Source organism: Anopheles gambiae, chromosome 2 (genome assembly GCF_943734735.2).
Source record: "Anopheles gambiae chromosome 2, idAnoGambNW_F1_1, whole genome shotgun sequence".
Taxonomy (NCBI): Eukaryota; Metazoa; Arthropoda; class Insecta; order Diptera; family Culicidae; genus Anopheles; species Anopheles gambiae.
Genome location: NC_064601.1, coordinates 22,631,559 through 22,648,885, shown reverse-complemented (window position 1 = coordinate 22,648,885; position 17,327 = coordinate 22,631,559). Strand labels below are relative to the sequence as shown.

Here is a 17,327-nt window from a genome sequence, read left to right as displayed (position 1 = left end):
CTCCCCCGCCACCTGCGGGGTAAGGGAGCAACTCTCGTAGCCTCGTTTTGCAAGCACGTGTTTCAAAACGGTTCCCTAATACCATCTACGCCCTGCCTAGAGTCACAGACCCTTGGAGCCCCTGGCCTTTGTTTCCGGGACGGAGTGAACCATTTCCCTCGCAATCACGCCACATTATCGCCGCTGGTGGTGCGTTGTTTGGGTGTATTTTTATCATGTACACCCACCTATCGGGGTAGAAATCAAACCACCCCTTCACCATCAACCCCGGCCCGTGCATACGCGTGTGTCTGTTTGCCGATGCGTAGAACCAATTTTCTCTGGGCGCATTCCGACGCCACGGAAAACATTCCAGGGCCCACCGGGTTGTGAGCGGTCGTGCTGGTACACGTGTACGCGATGATTTCACGGTTGGCGATGGAGGTTAGGGGAAGAGCTGCCATCGCCATCGTCATCGGGTTTGTCTGTCGCCCTGAGTTTTTCACACGCCGATACGCCGGCCGGGAAATTTGCTTGCGCCGTATAAAGTTCCGATTGAGCTTTCAGGCAAAAGGCCACCCTCACGAGCGTAGAAGGGAAAGCGCTTAGAAGCGCATGCGACTCCCTGCAGGAGGCCGATTGTTTGCTGGAAGTGCAGTAGTAGCAGCAGCAGCCGGGAGCACCCAATAATTGGTTTGTGCGAAACTCGACCTCGAGCCATTTTGTCCCGGATCGAGGGTGGGATGGAGAAAATGAGGTAAATTCCTGGGTGCGAGTTGGAATACTCTGTGTGCTCTTGTTTGATTGCATGTGGGTGATGCGTTTGTTTGCGCCTGTACGAGCACGCACAGTGGTCACAGACGGGGTGATAGCCCCTTTCCCCTTCCATCTTCACCCTGATTGTTGGATGCTAAGAATAGCATTAAAACATGACGCTTGAAGTGTTTAGAGTGGCGAGTGTACGGACACACGTTTTAGAACAATTACTGTGAGCTTGAAAGGGTGGATCTTGATTAGGGTTTTGGTTTTGTTTGCGTCTATCACGCAGCCAATTACGGAAATCAGTTCAACGCGTTGGCTGTAAAGCTATTTTGCTTACGACAGTGCAAGATTTGCATTATAACAGCGAGCAGAAATTCCTTTTAAGCACAATTTTAAAACAAAGAACATTCAAATACTTCTTTACCGAGAATTTGAGTTATGTAGAAACCGAGCGAGACTGTTCGATTACGCTCCGATTGTAGGCATAACGATAAATTCGTCCAATATTTACCTAACGATTTACAGCAGCCCAAATGTAATCGTTCCTTTCTCCAAATATCTATCACAGCATTTATTGAGCTTTCGTAACAAATTCTCCTTCACCCCTGTTGCATAAAGCCCATTACACCATTATGCCACCGGAACTGTTTATGTCCTCAAATCCACCATTAAATCACCCACGGCATGGAAAGGAAAGTAAATCAGGCCTATTTTGTGCGTGCGATCGTTTGGACGATGACGCACACAGCACATGATTGTATGATAACGCTCCCTCCCTTTTCTCCCCTTTGCTCCGCCGCCACAAACACAATGTAATGAGACGGAGGAATTTTCCGCTAAACGCAAACGTTCTACGGTATGTTTTCATTGTGCTGCTAGAGATGTTTCATTTTCCGGGCGGTGGGAAAGTTGCCTCATTGTAAACGCGCGGCTTGGCTGTAAGACAAGACAGGCAGACGGGGTTTCTCGGATCGCTTTTAATCAATATTGATGGATGCATAAATTGCGATCTGTACGATAAGACGGAACGATGACGGTTTCCGCTACAGCCTGCGTAACGACGATGGCTCGGTAATCGTTTCGGTGCGGTTTAGTGCATGCTTTGTCTGTTGGCATTATGTACATCTGTTAAGCATGACGCAATATTAATAATAATTTTGAAGCAAATTTATAAAAAAGATTGATAGTAAAAACCCGTTTCAGTAATCTAGAAATCCGTATCGTAATTATCTTAAACAATTTAATCTGTTTCTATTCAGCACCACCAAGAGAAAAATTACCCTCGAAACCGCACTTCTCACCCGGCATACGGGTGAGAATTAAATGCAACCCGTTTCAGTTTCATCTTTCCACTTCCAATCGCTCTTTGTGTTTTTGCCGTCTTTTCCTCCAACCGAATGTACGGTTTTTCTGCAATCTCGGGCAAACCTTTAACCAACGGCAAATTCCCCGGTAGGAAGGAAATGAAATAAATGTCGGCGTTATTTGAAGTGATGCCCTTGATTAATTGTGCGGTACATTGGTGGGTGGAAATTGATTTTCTTGCTTGCCAAGTACACCAACTGTGCGCCAAGTGGGCAGTGCAAGGAATGGGGATCTTCGATTGCTTTTGGCCGCACCGTAGCGAGCGCCATGATCAGACAACTGCACTTAGAGGGAGTTTAGTTTTGGTAAAAAGCAAAATATTTTGTAGGGAATAATAACTTTCAGAAAGTTTGCAATTATTATATGATTTGCACTCTTATACTATCTTACTTATCTCCTCGCTAGCGACTTCAAACACTGGATTTCCCCACAAATTAGGGAAACACAAGTCTTCGGCGCGTAATTTCAAGATGAACTCACATGCGCAGTAACTATTTCAACAAAAACCACAAAAAAAGACTGCGCACATGTGACCATTCCGTGCCGTGTATTCTTTAAACGCGTACGACAAAGGTGTGGTAGGGAGGTGTGACTGGAAAGAAATGCTTCCCCTAAACAACACCAAGAATCAAGGCCAGAATCAGGAAACAAGTTTGGGCGTTTTGTGGGCCCGATTGACCAACCGATTGACGCAATTTTGTGCCGACCCGCAAAGAGCGGCCGATCGCTTTCGGCCGGCTTAATGACTCACGCCGCAAAGGAAAGGTGTCAGAGAAGAGCAACTTCAAACACAAGACAAAGTGTGCGGAGAAGGTGGATACTTCAGTGAAACATTGAAGCTTCATTATCTTTGAGACAACGTTTAGAAGCTTATTCTGTTTTAGTTTCAAAGAATCATAAAGAAAAAATATCAATAATTAGCTAAATCGATCAATCTTGATGATAAAAGCTAACGAACTTTAGTGCCTCGGAAACCTTCCGATGCTTCCACTGGAATGTGGACCCTGCACGAGCCAAAACCGTGCCTCGTTAAGCTCAACCTCCAGGCGAGTCATGTGACTTTGGGTTCGTTCGTTTCCCTGCCGCTTTCATTCCGGGAGAACGCGCGCCTGGAAGAACAGGTTTCGTTCCTTCTTCCCAGCAGGTTTTACGGTTAAGGGGTCAACGTCGGACGAATTTTTGGTGGACGGATTTCGTATGCCGTCTTTCCCATGCAAAAAAAAAACCCGCGGCACACCTACCACACACACCCAACCAGGGGATTGGTCCGAGTGGCGAATGACGCTCGCAGACCTCGGCTACAGTCACATGACTTCGCTGCGATTGGGACAACTGGTTGGTGTGAAGCACAGCACGAACCATTAAGCTGGATCACATGATTTCGACCGCGAGGGAATCCGATCCGCGATGAGTCACCGGAGGAATCGAACGGAGGGAACGCATCACCAATGTCATCGTTCGGTGTGAAGCATAACGATCCGCCACCCGTGCACGGGTGAGACAGCAAACCGGTCCGTCCGATAGGGTGGACGAGAGCTTTCGGTTGAATGTGATGAATAAATTGATTGTAAAAATGGTATTATTATTATTCTTCTTCGCTCTTTTCCCGTCGATCATTTACGGCGTGCCAAAAATATCCGATCGATTGGTGCGATCCGCTGCGAGAGGCACGTGTAAGGCATTTGGTGGGGGGAGTCGTAGTCAGAGGGATTGTCAATATTATTATCTTCTGCGTGGTCTCGTCCCGTGGTCTCGCTGCATAAATGCATATCATTTCAAAACCGACGGCTTAATGGTGGGAAATTGAGAATAGCGTTTTACGGGGTGGGGGGGGGGAGGGTGATTGGGAATTTATGATGATCACTTTGGGCCACCGGAGCTTAACCTAAAATGGAAAGGGAACTATATAGATGCAAATCTTCTTCGTAAAATTGAATCCGTTTGCTTTGTTTTGTTTCCGGGCAATATATTATTCTTATGCTCATTAGGGGTACATGTTTTTGCATTTAAAATAAATATTTAAAACAATTCAGTAGATGCTTACAGATGACTCAAACTCAAACAAACTCCTTTTGAACATTTCCACTATATTAGATCAACAGTACTGCCAAAATACAAACCGAAAAACAAAGCTCCATGAACTTTTAACCATCTATCCGATGTTAAATAGTATGAGTAATGAATAATTTCGAATAACCCAAAGGCATTTAACACCCTAAAGATAATGTTTGCATTTCTGGTTCACTGTTTTCACTTAGCAAACACTTGTAAGAAATAGCATTGAGTAAAGTGAGTAAGTTTCGTAGGATTTTCAATCCAAAATTACACAATAACAAGGTTGAATAATCATTCGTTGTTCAATTTCAATGTATTATTTTAATAAATTAGCGCTTCAGTTGGAAAGATTAGATGAAAGATCGAAAAACTTATCCTCTTATATTGCTGTACAAATATCTCTATTTTGTGTATTTTGTTCACTGGCAAGAAACAACCCAACTCAAAGCAATAAAATAGTTTTACAAACAATATATTTACCATAATGTTCAATGCAAAGAATCCACTCCATCCTATGTTTACAATAATTGATAAAGATATTCTTAGCCTACGCTTTTTGACGTAAAAGCGGCACCCAAGTTCATGCTGTACCTCTCATCACCCAAACAGACCGCGCTGGTTAACTAATTGTGCACTTAGAAGTGTCTGACTCTATCTGACTACCTCTCCACATTCGATTTCTTCAGCCAGCCACAGGCATGACGTGCTCCGGCGGGCACAAGACTGACTCGACTGATCGGCTGATTCAACAAGGTATTTTTTTTATTATTCCTCGAAACTCCCTTCGCGAATGTTTATCTACTCCCATCTGACAACGTTCACAATGCCTAACCATTGATAAATAGTGCTACAAACTCCGAACAAGCAATGTTCACCACCATCATCATTTCCGCTCCGCAGTGAGGCGTACGCAAAAACATAAACCACCCACCGCATGGTTGCGCTGCATCTGGCTTTCATCAAAGGATTGACAGCGTGGTCGTACAAAAATTGAAGTACCCAGAGTACAGCAGCCAGTCCGACGGGCCGGTGCTGGAGTCGGGTGCTAAAGCATGCGTATATTTCATGCTTCGGCGAGCGGCACGAGTCAATTAGATGCTAATTTGTTTATTTACGCAAAGATTTGCAGCATTTGCACATCTGCCGCAAGGCCGGCCGTGGTGCGGTGGGCGGAACAATTTGTCTGATTTTTGTATATTTCGCACCGGTGAGGATGATGATGATGATGATATGCGCACCAAGCACCCCTACCGCCCGTTTGCCTCCCTCCCTCCCCCACACACCTTCACCTGGAAGGATGCTGGGTGGTAGTTATTTTAAGCCACAACTACCTGGGTTGGAATTTCCATACCCATTTAGGCACTTCAAAGCGAGGGTTTAATTTAACTTCATGACTCATAGATTTTGATGGCAGCATGTGCGAGAGAGTTTCGAGGTAATGGGCAATCTGGGGAGAAATTTAAACACCACTGCACCACCAGTTGGTCCAGACTTTCTTGGGCGATCGGATGAAAGGTAATCGTGAAGTTGTGATGGTGAAGTAGCGCAAGATGTAATTGAGTTTGCTTTAAATTGATAACTTCTCCAACCGAGCTAACCATTAAAGTGGAACACTAGAGAGGTTTCAAATTTCCACAAAATTTAACTCTACCCCACAACACGTGCTTTACTATACCATGAAGACCAGCTTGGTCACATCGAGCATCACCCGGTCCAATAATTCAACCATCTTCAAAGTCTCCCGGTTCGATCATTTCATTCCTACCGACACACGAAACGATCTCGCACCGTTCGTCCGTACTCTCGGTAACCTTCCCTTGTTGACTAATGAAGTGCGAACAAAGTCAACGCTGTTGGCGTTATCCGAACCACTGCAACTCTCCATCCAGCAAGAGGGAAGAAGACGGACAAAAAAAAACGCGTCACGTATCGCCCATCCCACGAGCCTTCCAATCGTCGAGCGTCGAGAAAAAGCGCCCCCAAGGTTCGGGGAGGCGAAAAGTGTGAAAATTTAACTTTTCATCAAATTCATCCAACCAATCGCAAACTTCAGCTGCGGCGGTAGGTAACATAGAAGATGCAGGGTTTGAACGGGGAGCAACGAAAGGACAAGGAAACGATTGATTTGTGGCGGCGACGTTGTGTGAATCTTGGCAAAGTTAAATAAACTGTGAATAAATTTGTGGCTATATTATGTTATTCTTTCCATCGTTGTGTTGTTTTTTTTTTTCGTTGAATATTCCGAATTCCTGCCAACTGGTCGGGGTCTGGATATTGGTAAATAAGCAAACTAATTTGGACCGGTTTCTATCGCATTCGAGGACGCTCTTGAGGTCGGTGGAAAGTGATAGCGAAATTATGGTTTCTCTATTATTAACAGCCGCATGCGAGTGGTAGCAGTATGTTTGAATGTATTGTTGAATGTTTTAAATTTTCGAAAGGCTTTAGTTTTTGAAATATATTTGCATCTTTCCCTGTAAAGTAAGATAACTGAAAGCTATTGCAAGGGAACAGTGCTTCAAAAACTGTTCTGACACAAGCTGCAATTACATTTTGCGCAAGATCTTTCTTGTGACCAAAGTTTTAAACCAATAGAAAACGGATTTTATTGAAAAGAAACACTAAGTCATAGTTGTTACTAGTAGCTTCAAACCACAAGTTTCTACTATATCACATCCACAAATCACAGACAGTTGCAAGTATAGTGATGACAGTTGCAAGTGATAACATGTTTGCTATGACCGTTTCAGTAGTTTTTAAATTAGTCCATTCACCCATCGGAACCAGTGACATTTACCGACCAATCATCATCGCTAGCCTTAAAGACAGTAAAGCAAGCGACAAACGGCAAATTACCCAAAACAAAAACTAGGTTACCTTGCCATCCCGCACCCATTCGGTTTGCGAAATCACACGACCCTCGGGAAGCGTGATCCAGCGGTCATCCGTAAATGGAAATTTGTCATTCGATCACAACCGCCCTCACTTGCCCACAGGATTTAAAGCCGGCTGTGTGTTGCTCGCCATACACAGTGTTCGCCTGCATCCCATGCAGCCGGGACAAGCGTAATGCTACGCACGTAAAGCCATAAATCAGTTTACTGCCAGCGTGCGCTTCGCGCATGATCACCCCCCGAAGTGTTTCGGGACTTGTTTTCTCACGCCACGCTCGGTACACACCCTCTCAAACTAACACTCCAAAAGAAACAAAAACCAATCGTGTACAGTTTAAATGGATTACAACAGCTCCACGGTAGCATTCATCATACGATTGCACCACAATCCCAGGTGGGTCGAAGAAATAAATCTTGTTGGTTGCTTCGCGCATCCTTGCGATCAGAATTTCCCATCGGAAGTAGAGCGGGGAGAGCGCACACACACACACACACACATTCAAAAAACACAGACCCATTTTCTATCCGGTCATTAGGCCGAAATGGCGTCACGGTGAATGAGAGTTAGCCGTTGACCCCAAACCCTCCCCCTCAAAAAAAAGGCCGCAGAATGAAATTGGCTACCGATTGCGCAGATTTTCCAGATCGTTAGCGTATTTTTTTGTTATTCGCCTGTTTTCACAAGGGTGTTTCCGGCCGCGCACACACGCACACGCACTACCCGTGTCATCGAGTGTCGCCCGGCCGTGGGTAAATCCGCCGTGACACCCTCCAGCTCATATTTATAAATAAACTTTGCTATTTATTTTGCTGGGCGCGGAACGATCAACAGCAATTTCCGTTCTCTTCGTGGTGGTTTTGTTTGTGCGTGCTCCTCACTCAACCGCCGATGGACACTTTCGCTCTTCCAGATTTGGGGCCTGAAGGGGTCGCCGAGTGTACAGCCAATATAGACGCACCATTCATTGCACAATTTGCACAATGTTTTAACTGCTTTTTTGCTTCGTTTCTTGCCTTCCAATATCGCTAATATCAACAACGGGAGAGAAAAAAATTCCGATAAGCTGCCCAGTAGCGCGAGTAAGTGGCCCGCGCTGGATAAACAAACCGGAAAGCTGGTGGAGGAGGTGGAGAACAACAAAAAAAATTACGTTCATTTATGCAAACTCACCCTCCCTCCCTGTACAATCAGGCCATCAGCGGCCTAGGGTGATAGACCGGAACTCACGCAATAGCCCGTTGCCGGGCTTGTTTACACACAACACCTCGATCGAACCATTCCGTTTCACCATTTGAATTCCACCGGCCAAACCCTTCCGGCTGCGGCGTTGGACCCCTTGCGAAGGTGAACGAAGCAGATCGAAGATGGCACTGGCCGCCAACCAGCTCGATTGGGCGAGTGAGGGGCGATCGGGGCAGGTTGGAAGAAACACGGTAGCGCTCGCGCTACGTTCATTCATGGAAAGATGTTGTGGGTTGTCGTTGGCGATTGTTTTTAGCATCATGACGCCTGTAACGCACCCGAAAGTGTAATGCTACCCCCTCGTTCATCTGCTTCCGTTGGTGCCTGAGCTGTGCAGTGATGGCGCACATTCGTCCACTGATGTCAGCTGTCAGCTATCAGGATGCCGTTTTTTTGCTCACTGTCACTCTTGCGTCTCAAACGGTCACAAATCATCGCGACGCGTTGGTGCAGCTGACGCTGATGTTTACTTTCGCATTCCCGATAAGAAGGGGGAGAGGGGGAGCAAAAAATGACCAGTTCCAGTATCCCCGGCAAAGGCTTCGGTTAGCATCCTTTTTTTGGGACGGCAAGGGCTTCGCCCGAAAACGCCGGAGTAATGACGCATACAGGCGTGCATACGTCAGCTACAGCTCCAAAAGCTCGGCTCTGTTGACATTTGTAGCACCCGGAATCCGTGGTCGCGAAGGTCAACGCGAAACTGAACGTGCTATTGTACGTAGTGCGTGGGCCAAGAGTGGCTGGAATGTTGATAAACAGAAATCAATTCATTGGCACGACACCACACCATTGGTGGAGACGCAATGCTTTCTCATCGCATCAATTGAACGACAAATCGGGCACAAGTCGGGTTGAATGAATCCTACCGGGTCGTGCGATAGTTTGGCAGTATTTTTGGCTTCAAAGTAAACTCGTTTATGGTATGACGGGGATGATGACGGATGATGCATGACGTGCTCGCAGCGGCACAGAGACGAACCAAAAATAACAATTAGCACTCGTATGCCAGTAGGCGACATTTGGGGGGGAGGGGACGACGACATCCATTTATCAAGAAGCGTGAGCGCGGACCTACACTGAAGATACTCGATAAGTACTTTGATTAGCACCACTTGACGCAAGGAGGAAATTGGAAGTCAATTTGCTTTTGAAACTTTGGGCATTTCTTGGGAATTAATCATCCAGACATGGCATCTGAACACCCTTAAAGCGTAGCATCGGTGACTATCTTTCTCGAGAGAAGTGCAGTTATGACAGGACATGATGATGATGATGATGCGAATATTGCTCTGCATTCACTCGTCAACTCACTATCCTTTTCCGACCGTCAGCTTGGCATTCATTAGGTAGAGACCAACCTCAGGAAACCTCCCTAACACTCCTCCAACGGGGATAAGAAAAATAATTGTTCATTTTCCATTTCTCAGCACACATTTCGCCGCACACGGCCGCGTGCTTTTCCGTTTTCCGTGTCATCTGTCATATTTTTCATCCCCATCGGTTCAGCAGCGTTTTATTTGCTCACTTTTGTTACCGCTGATGCTCCGATGCCGCTGGGTGGTCGGATGTGTTTTTTCGGGCCTTTTTTTTGTCACACAGCAAGACAGAAACATGTGCCACTGTTTGTCATTCGCATTGGCTGCAGCGTGAACAACGCTCATGCAAAGGGGGTCGAACATTTCAGCACGACACACTTTGGCACACGCTTATAAATAGACACTACAAATTGTAATAATTTCTTATCGCTTTAAGACAGTAAGCGATTTGTTTTTTCAACGCTTGGGCCAATGGTGTAAATTGGATCTTTTCGTTGAAGAACACAAACAAGCGGTGCGCATTTATTCCGCCGTGGTGGTACGATTTCAAGCCTCTCGGGGCGGTTTTACATAAATTGACACTTTCCGATTCAAGATCACGATTCTACAATCATCAGAGCTCCAGCAGTGCCTGCACAGATGGACAGCCTTGAGGATGCTTTGAGCAGACAGCTGGCTGGCAAATTAATTCAATCTTTCCAGCTGGCCAATTTTTTTTTTAATTCAGAACGACGACAGCAAACAGCCAACCCGGTCGGTTTGCTAGCACTTGCACTTGTTATCAGTTTCGTTCGTTTCAATTTGCAGTACCGGGAAAGTGTAAATTAATTACCTCGCTCAGGCTCAATTAGGATTTAGAGACGGCCATTCGATTCTGGCGCAGGTTGCACCGTGGGATGTGGTCCGGGATCGTGATCCGAACGACCGCGTGATGATTTTGACTTTCAAGGTTTTCCCCGTGCTTGGTTGAATCACGCCGAGGAGTTCAAGGTCCAATCGTCCAATATCTTGCTGGGACGCGTGCCGGCTAAGGTTGGCTCGTAAATCTCACCGAACAGCTACGGGGTATGCGCACTGCCGGTGGCGTTCGCTTTATTTGGTTAAGAGAAGAAATGCGCCGAGGAGTGGCGGGTTGCGGGCCCGCAGTTAGCCGGCCCGCCAACCTGTCTGTGTCCTTGGTTATCACTTACCGGACGGGGTGAAAAGTTTTATTTGATAACTCTATTCCACACCTTTTCTAAGGGGGGGGGGGGGGGGGGGGCAGTGGAGTGAAGGGCGGATTTAGTGACGATTTGTTACACCTTTCACACCGCGGCCAGCTCGCGACCTCTACGCTCTACCCGGTGCCAATTGACGCTCGAGAGAATGGAGCACTTTTCCGACAGAAGAAGGCAAAAGTTTTCCTCAGAAGCCACCATGGAGCAACCAAATCGATGAACTTGTGCCTTTGAAAGATGGTTTAACTTTTCTTCTACCATTCAATAAATCTCTCGTAGACAAAAATGAACATACACACATACATTTTTAGGTTTGGAGCTATTTTCTGTGCGCACAAAAAGACTGTCCCGCAATTCTTCTAGTAAAGCGAAAAACAAAAACATTCACATAATAGAACACACCTTTTGCTTTCGGCTCGCTTTGTCCTACGATTTTCTCACCTGTCGTTGGGTTTGTGTGTGTGTGTGTGCACGATGAAAAAGGAGCCTGTCGGAAATTATTCACTTATCGTCGGTGTGCGGCAGCGACCAAAAATGGCACCTTTTTGGGAGGTTTTTTCACCGTTCTGTCAAATCCTTATTTTTGTCGCAGATATTCTTCGTTTTGGTTAACCGCTGGGGGAAGCGGGCCGTTTAAGAAGATTAGGAAATGAGCTTTTGAACGATTGATACTAAAAATAGCGTTGGAATCCTTTAAAGGACCCGTCGAGAAGTTATTCTTAGCTTTCTTGAGTGCGGTCTTGGGTTACGTGGAAGTCTTTCACAAACACCTATTTTATCATTCTGGCTTTGCCTTTTATTTCATGGTGGGAAAAGGATGCAGTAGGTTTCACCACAGACTCCGGAGCCTAGACATAGAAGCCCCCATAAAAAAGGGATTAATTTTTTTTTTCTAAGGACGTTTCATGTTTTAAATATTTTTTGAAGCATTGAAGATGCTTTTTACACCATAAGAAAGACAACTGTGTTGCTGGTGTGTTTAAAGTACCATTCGGTGATTTCAACACTTACAGCACTTCAACAGCTGTTAACTGTATTTTAATTGTACTAAGACACATTGATCTTAATCATTTTAATTAATGATCTCTTTTGGAGAATAAACTCCTGCCCCTTACGGTTTTATCAATCGTTTCGTGCTTACTGACCTTGAGCTCAGCTGATTGCCACTGCCCAACCGTACCATACAGCTGCCTACAACAGTGCCAGTTTAGCGTCGATTCCACTAAATTTGGCCAGCCAACCAATTGGCACTCAAACTTGCTCGCCATTGGTTTTGCCATCCCCTGCGAAGATACAAGATCTCACCCTCCGGCCATTGCTGTACCTTGTGCGCGTGTACAGCCAGATCCAGGCAGACCGATAGTGCGAGCGCACATAACTTTGCAACCACGCCTGCCTGAGGTAAATAGAAAAAAAAGAAACAAGAAGAAGAAAAAATACACTGAAACTGCAACATGACAGCGCACTTTAAATAGCGCCCACTGGACGACCTTGGGCGAAGTTGCCCAAGCACTCCAGCAACACCGTCCAACACAACCACGGAGCCATCCTACCCCGCCGAAAAGGTAGTGTGATAGCAAACGAAACGCAAACAAAAATATTAGTGGACCATATTAGCTGCCCAGCTTCAATGCTCGAGATGCTTTAGATCGGCCTGCTTTAGTTCTGGTTTCTCAAAGAGCGAGCTTGAAACCAACCATCGGAGCCTGTCAATTGTTTGACATTTCTTTAGCCTGCATGACGTACGGCATCCATCAATGCGGCGGGCGGGAAGCATTTGGAAGGCGACTCACTGCCACAGCCAGAGTAATTCAACAACGAACGTACGCGCAGTACACGACACTGTACACTGACTGATGGACAATCATTTCCCGTTTGTACAGGTTTGTGTGTAAGTCTATTTTGCGCAACAACAAACACAAAAAGCCGCAAGTGTTCTGCCGCTTAAGCCAACTCTTTCAAGCCAATTGATGGATGGATGTCAATCAGCTGTTGAGTTGTTTGAGGGTTGAGGGAATGCGAACGAGAGGGCAGTACGGTTAAACCAGTTCTCACCGTACCCGTGCGTTCGATGATACATTGCGATTCAAAGTGCGAGGGATGCGAAGTTGAATGCTTACCCGACCCGAGTCAACAGCGTGCTGCGTGAATCGATTGCGATTGATCGGTTCGATCGGTACGACATAATTTATGATTGACTTCATTCGCTGTCGAACGCAACACTTGCTCCAGTAATGGAGACGTAAATGGCGATCATCTAAATCAAGGTTTCGGTGCGCGGGCCGTTTGACGTTTTGTTTTTATCACGCCATCCGTCGCGGGATTCGATTAGCTAATTAAAGCGCAGATTAGTACCTTATCGTAACGTGGTTTGATGATGCTAGTTTAGTGTTGTTGTGTAGTTTGGATGGAAGCTGTTTTGATTCAAACACACAAACCACGTACAATGTCAACAGATCGCCCTACCTGCACCACTGTGTAAATTTCAGGTGTATCTTTTTAAGATTCACTCCCATTTATTAAACTTGCTGAGTTTCCCATACATCATCAATTTTGTTGCGTAAAAACTGCACCTGTACGACGCGTGTGCACGTACTACGATGCATTACACGGTGCACATTGTAGCACACATCGTGAGGGAAGGTGTGAAATTTGGGCCTCGGGGGGTGCATGTAAACGCACCATACCAAGGGGTGAGAGCGTAGATTGGAAAATTCGTCCATCCGTACCTTTATTCGTTCATTCACACCGTGGACTTCCGTCGTGACCGGCGCACCGTACGTGATCGAGTTAGGCAAATTAAGGCAACGAGCACTCTCAACAACGAAAACAGGCCACAGATAGGATGCCGTCAGCAAAGCTAGTAGGAGAGGTAAAGGACTGACCGGGAAAATATTTTTTTTAGTTTTGTTTGGATCCACATTGTTTGCAAAATATGTCCCGAAATTGTTTTCTCTGGCGTGAGAGTTGTGCCGAATTTTACACAATTAAAATCAATTAAACGGAACGGTTCTGGTCAGGGCATCGTTCATCGTTCGGAAAGGGAGGGGGGAGGGCAATAAAACGTGCCGGATTGGAAAATTGCACAGGAAATCACAAAATTGAGCAAAAGCGAAAACTAGCAGCATGAACGAAACTTTGTCCGCGCCAATGAATAATAAATCATTACGATTAGACTGTAAGGCAATTTCCCGCAGCTTAATTTTGGAAGAAAAAGTGTTTGTAAGTACCTTGATGTTCCCAAATTATCTACACAAACCTCGTAATGTTATGCGAGCAATGTGGAAATATATATATTTTCAACTGAAAACACTCCTAACCGCACACGTCCTCCTTCACATTTCCGGTCGATTAAGACCATTCGATGTGCCGCTGTACGGTTGGATTGATTTTACGGTTTAGTTTCGCACAAACTCTTAATTGCTTTCCCCCTGCCGGATGCTTTGCGGCGGAGAGTAATGGCTCGTATCGAAACCACAACGTACAAAACTGTTCGTAAAAAAAGAACAAACTTGTCGTCAAATAACGTCCACTGTATGCATCCGGCAATGAAATCTACAACCCTGGAGAGATTCCTTCCCCGTCCCTCATACAAAGGACCAGCTTTATTGCTATCGAGCGTAGGTAACTACTACTCAAATGCTCCCGTTTCGCTGCCAAGAAGATCAGCATGACATCATGCTGCATAATGCGTTTTGCTTGTATACTGGTACTTACCCAGCTGCGGAGGAAGCCGGTAGAGGAAGCTGACACACGACACCACGACAAGGATGCAAAGGATTTTCGCGCGTAGGTGTGCGCTTACGGGATTCACTTCCGTTCGCTTTCAAGCGGAAGCAAACGAAATGCACCGTACATTCGCGGGCGGTTCCATTGTGGATATCTATTTTTTTGCTTCTTTCGTTCGTTTGCTTGCTTGTTAAAAAGTTAACTTTTCGGAGAAATATCTTCAAACAGGAGATGGTGTAATGTACGGCACACTACGGATAAGCTTGCAGCAAATCCCCCACGGCACTGAGTGTTTCTATCTCCAAAGAAAGGATAATGCTTGGAAAACTTCTTTCAACGTGTGAGATACACTTCAACACATTCACTTTGCACGTGTAGCACTTTGACACTGTTTAACTGATAATAACACAAAAATAGGTATTATAATACATCTAACCTCGTTAAAAAACAGGAACACTTTAAACATTCTTCCACTGCCCAATACCATCGTTTGGTCAAGGAAACTTCCAACCGTACACAACCAAACTCTGCATCGATCTGTGCGAGCTCGGGCCAGTAACATTCTTAAGCAATTTTCACACCTTCAACCAGCACGTTGCCAGGGACAACGCGGACTCGATTGCTGGGGACGTTGATTGCGGTTGGTGTTTTTGAATTTTTCCACCCCAAAAGATGTTGCAACCAATCGCACCTACGCCTGTCCCGTATGCACAACATCACCGATGCCGAGCATAACCCAAAGCGGCACACACATACATACACACAGTCCTGTTCAACGTTTAATATCCACCCGGTCGAGTGACATATTTCGGTCGTTCGTTCCAGACCGGAGAGGAAAAATCCCATCCCGTCCTACACGCTATGCGGTCACTATTTTTAGCCTGCACACACTTGCACCGGCCACTAAAAACTGTCGTCGGACCGGTACCGGACCCTAGGAAGAGCAGTGAATATCGTGAAAGGTTGTCGATGTTTCAAGGTGGAACCTCCCACAAAAAAAACACACACACACAACCGTTCGGCTCGACGATCAACGAAGCGCCAAACGCAAGAGGTGTGCGCGGGAAGGTCACTTAAATTGGAAGAGTTTTCTCCCGTTTCGTCTGTGACCTCCTGCATCCCGGAGAGGGGGGGGGGGGGGGGGGAGCTGACCTCTGGCACGTCGGTTTTATCGGTTGCAAAAGTTTGTGAGCATTCTGTGTGTGCTTGGTTTGGTGCGCCATCCGATCGAAGTTTGAGTGATTGATGAAGGTACTGGGCAACAAGCACCAGCGGCCATGGCAAAGTTTGATTGGATTTTGCATGCAAACGTGGTGCAAGTTTGGTCAGTGTGTGCAGGTTTATTTTTAGCTAGGCGCAAACACGAGTGAGGTGCATTTTTTTGTTTGTTTTCTTGTGCTGCTGTTGAGCTGTACTGGTCAGCGCTTTGCGTGGTTGCGATAGCTGAAGCGGACAAAAGTCACATCGTTAAGCAAGCCGACCACGTTTTGCATGCTCCCGTTGCATTCCGGGGGGGGAATGGGAGAGGAGCAGCGAGTGCGCATAAATATGCGAACATGCTCAACGTGCGCCGAAAGAAGCACGCAAAGCAGGCGAAAAGAATTGCCGTAGAAGAGTGGTTTTTGTTTTCAAACAAAACCCAACCCCCCTTCCCCCCCCCCCCCTATGCACTTGACCAACCTGCTCGCGCACAAGAAAACTCACTGTGAAGGTTGCTGTGAGGGCTGGCTGTGGGGCCTACATTTGGAAGGCACGCATCAGCGCAGTGGCCTTTATTTGTCCAATTTACCAACAAAACACACTCAGACATACAGACACACGCACGCACAGATACGGCACTTGGTTGGGCAAGGTTGGTGGAAAAGGGGGATCAGCACACACACACACACATACACCCTTAGCAATCGAATAGATAATCTAAGCGGCCCCATTTCGCGATCACTGCACTGGTAGGTTAACCGTTTGTTTATTTTTGGCACACTCATTTACTCACAGCTCTCCCTTTCTCTCTCACACTGCCTCACGCACAACAGCTAGACACGTTTATCACGAGCTGCAACGGCATTGCTGGAACTGCAGCAGCACACTCCCAGCAAACGCAAACCTAAATTTACCTGCCGCCACGAACAGTAAACTGGGCCGAACGAGTGACACTGCCCAGCTCAAGACAACAAAAACACCCTCACGAGTGTGTGCACGATTTCGTTAAAATTAATCGACAAAGCAGAGCAAACTCACTGCACGGGCAAGTCACAAGATGAACATATCTCACTGCTTCTCATCCTCTCATCTCACGCAGCCCAAGCCACTTGGAGCGACCGTTGAGAGCGCTCGCGCACGCGTTCGCTCTTTAACGCACACTATGCCGATGCAAAACCTTGCCCGGCCACGATCGTGTCACGATGTCCACGATCACGCGCTGATCTCCGCAAAGAAACAAAAAAACAAAAACAAAAAAACCACGCATCCAAAATGGGAGAAACGCTTCTTCCCCGGTTGCGTCCACTGAGCAGACTGAGCGCTATGGAGCTTTTCTTTCTACCGCTGCGTGCTGCGTCCATGAACGAAAACATGCCCCTTCCCTTACGGCGGGTTTTTTTGCCCGTTTGGTGCATAGCGAAGAAAACGACAACAGAGAAACACACACACACAGCCACATGAACGATCGTGCACCACGTGTGAAAAACCACGAACCCCTTTCTCTACCCCCTTTTCCTTTCATGCAATCAGCTCCAACGGTTGTGGTGGTGGTGGAGATTCCACTCTT

The 17,327-nt window shown here is 46.3% G+C and overlaps 1 protein-coding gene across 1 annotated transcript in view; it reads right to left on the bottom strand.

Annotated features, from left to right (window-relative positions):
• Positions 1-17,081, bottom strand: part of LOC1273401 (uncharacterized) — a 68,219-nt gene extending 51,138 nt beyond the window's left edge. The window contains exons 1-2 of the mRNA XM_061646981.1: positions 16,799-17,081; positions 14,549-14,956 (exon numbers count right to left, since the gene is read on the bottom strand). The gene's annotated coding sequence lies outside the window, so the exon portion shown is untranslated. The remainder of the gene's footprint in view (positions 1-14,548; positions 14,957-16,798) is intronic.
• Positions 17,082-17,327: the final 246 nt, after the last annotated feature.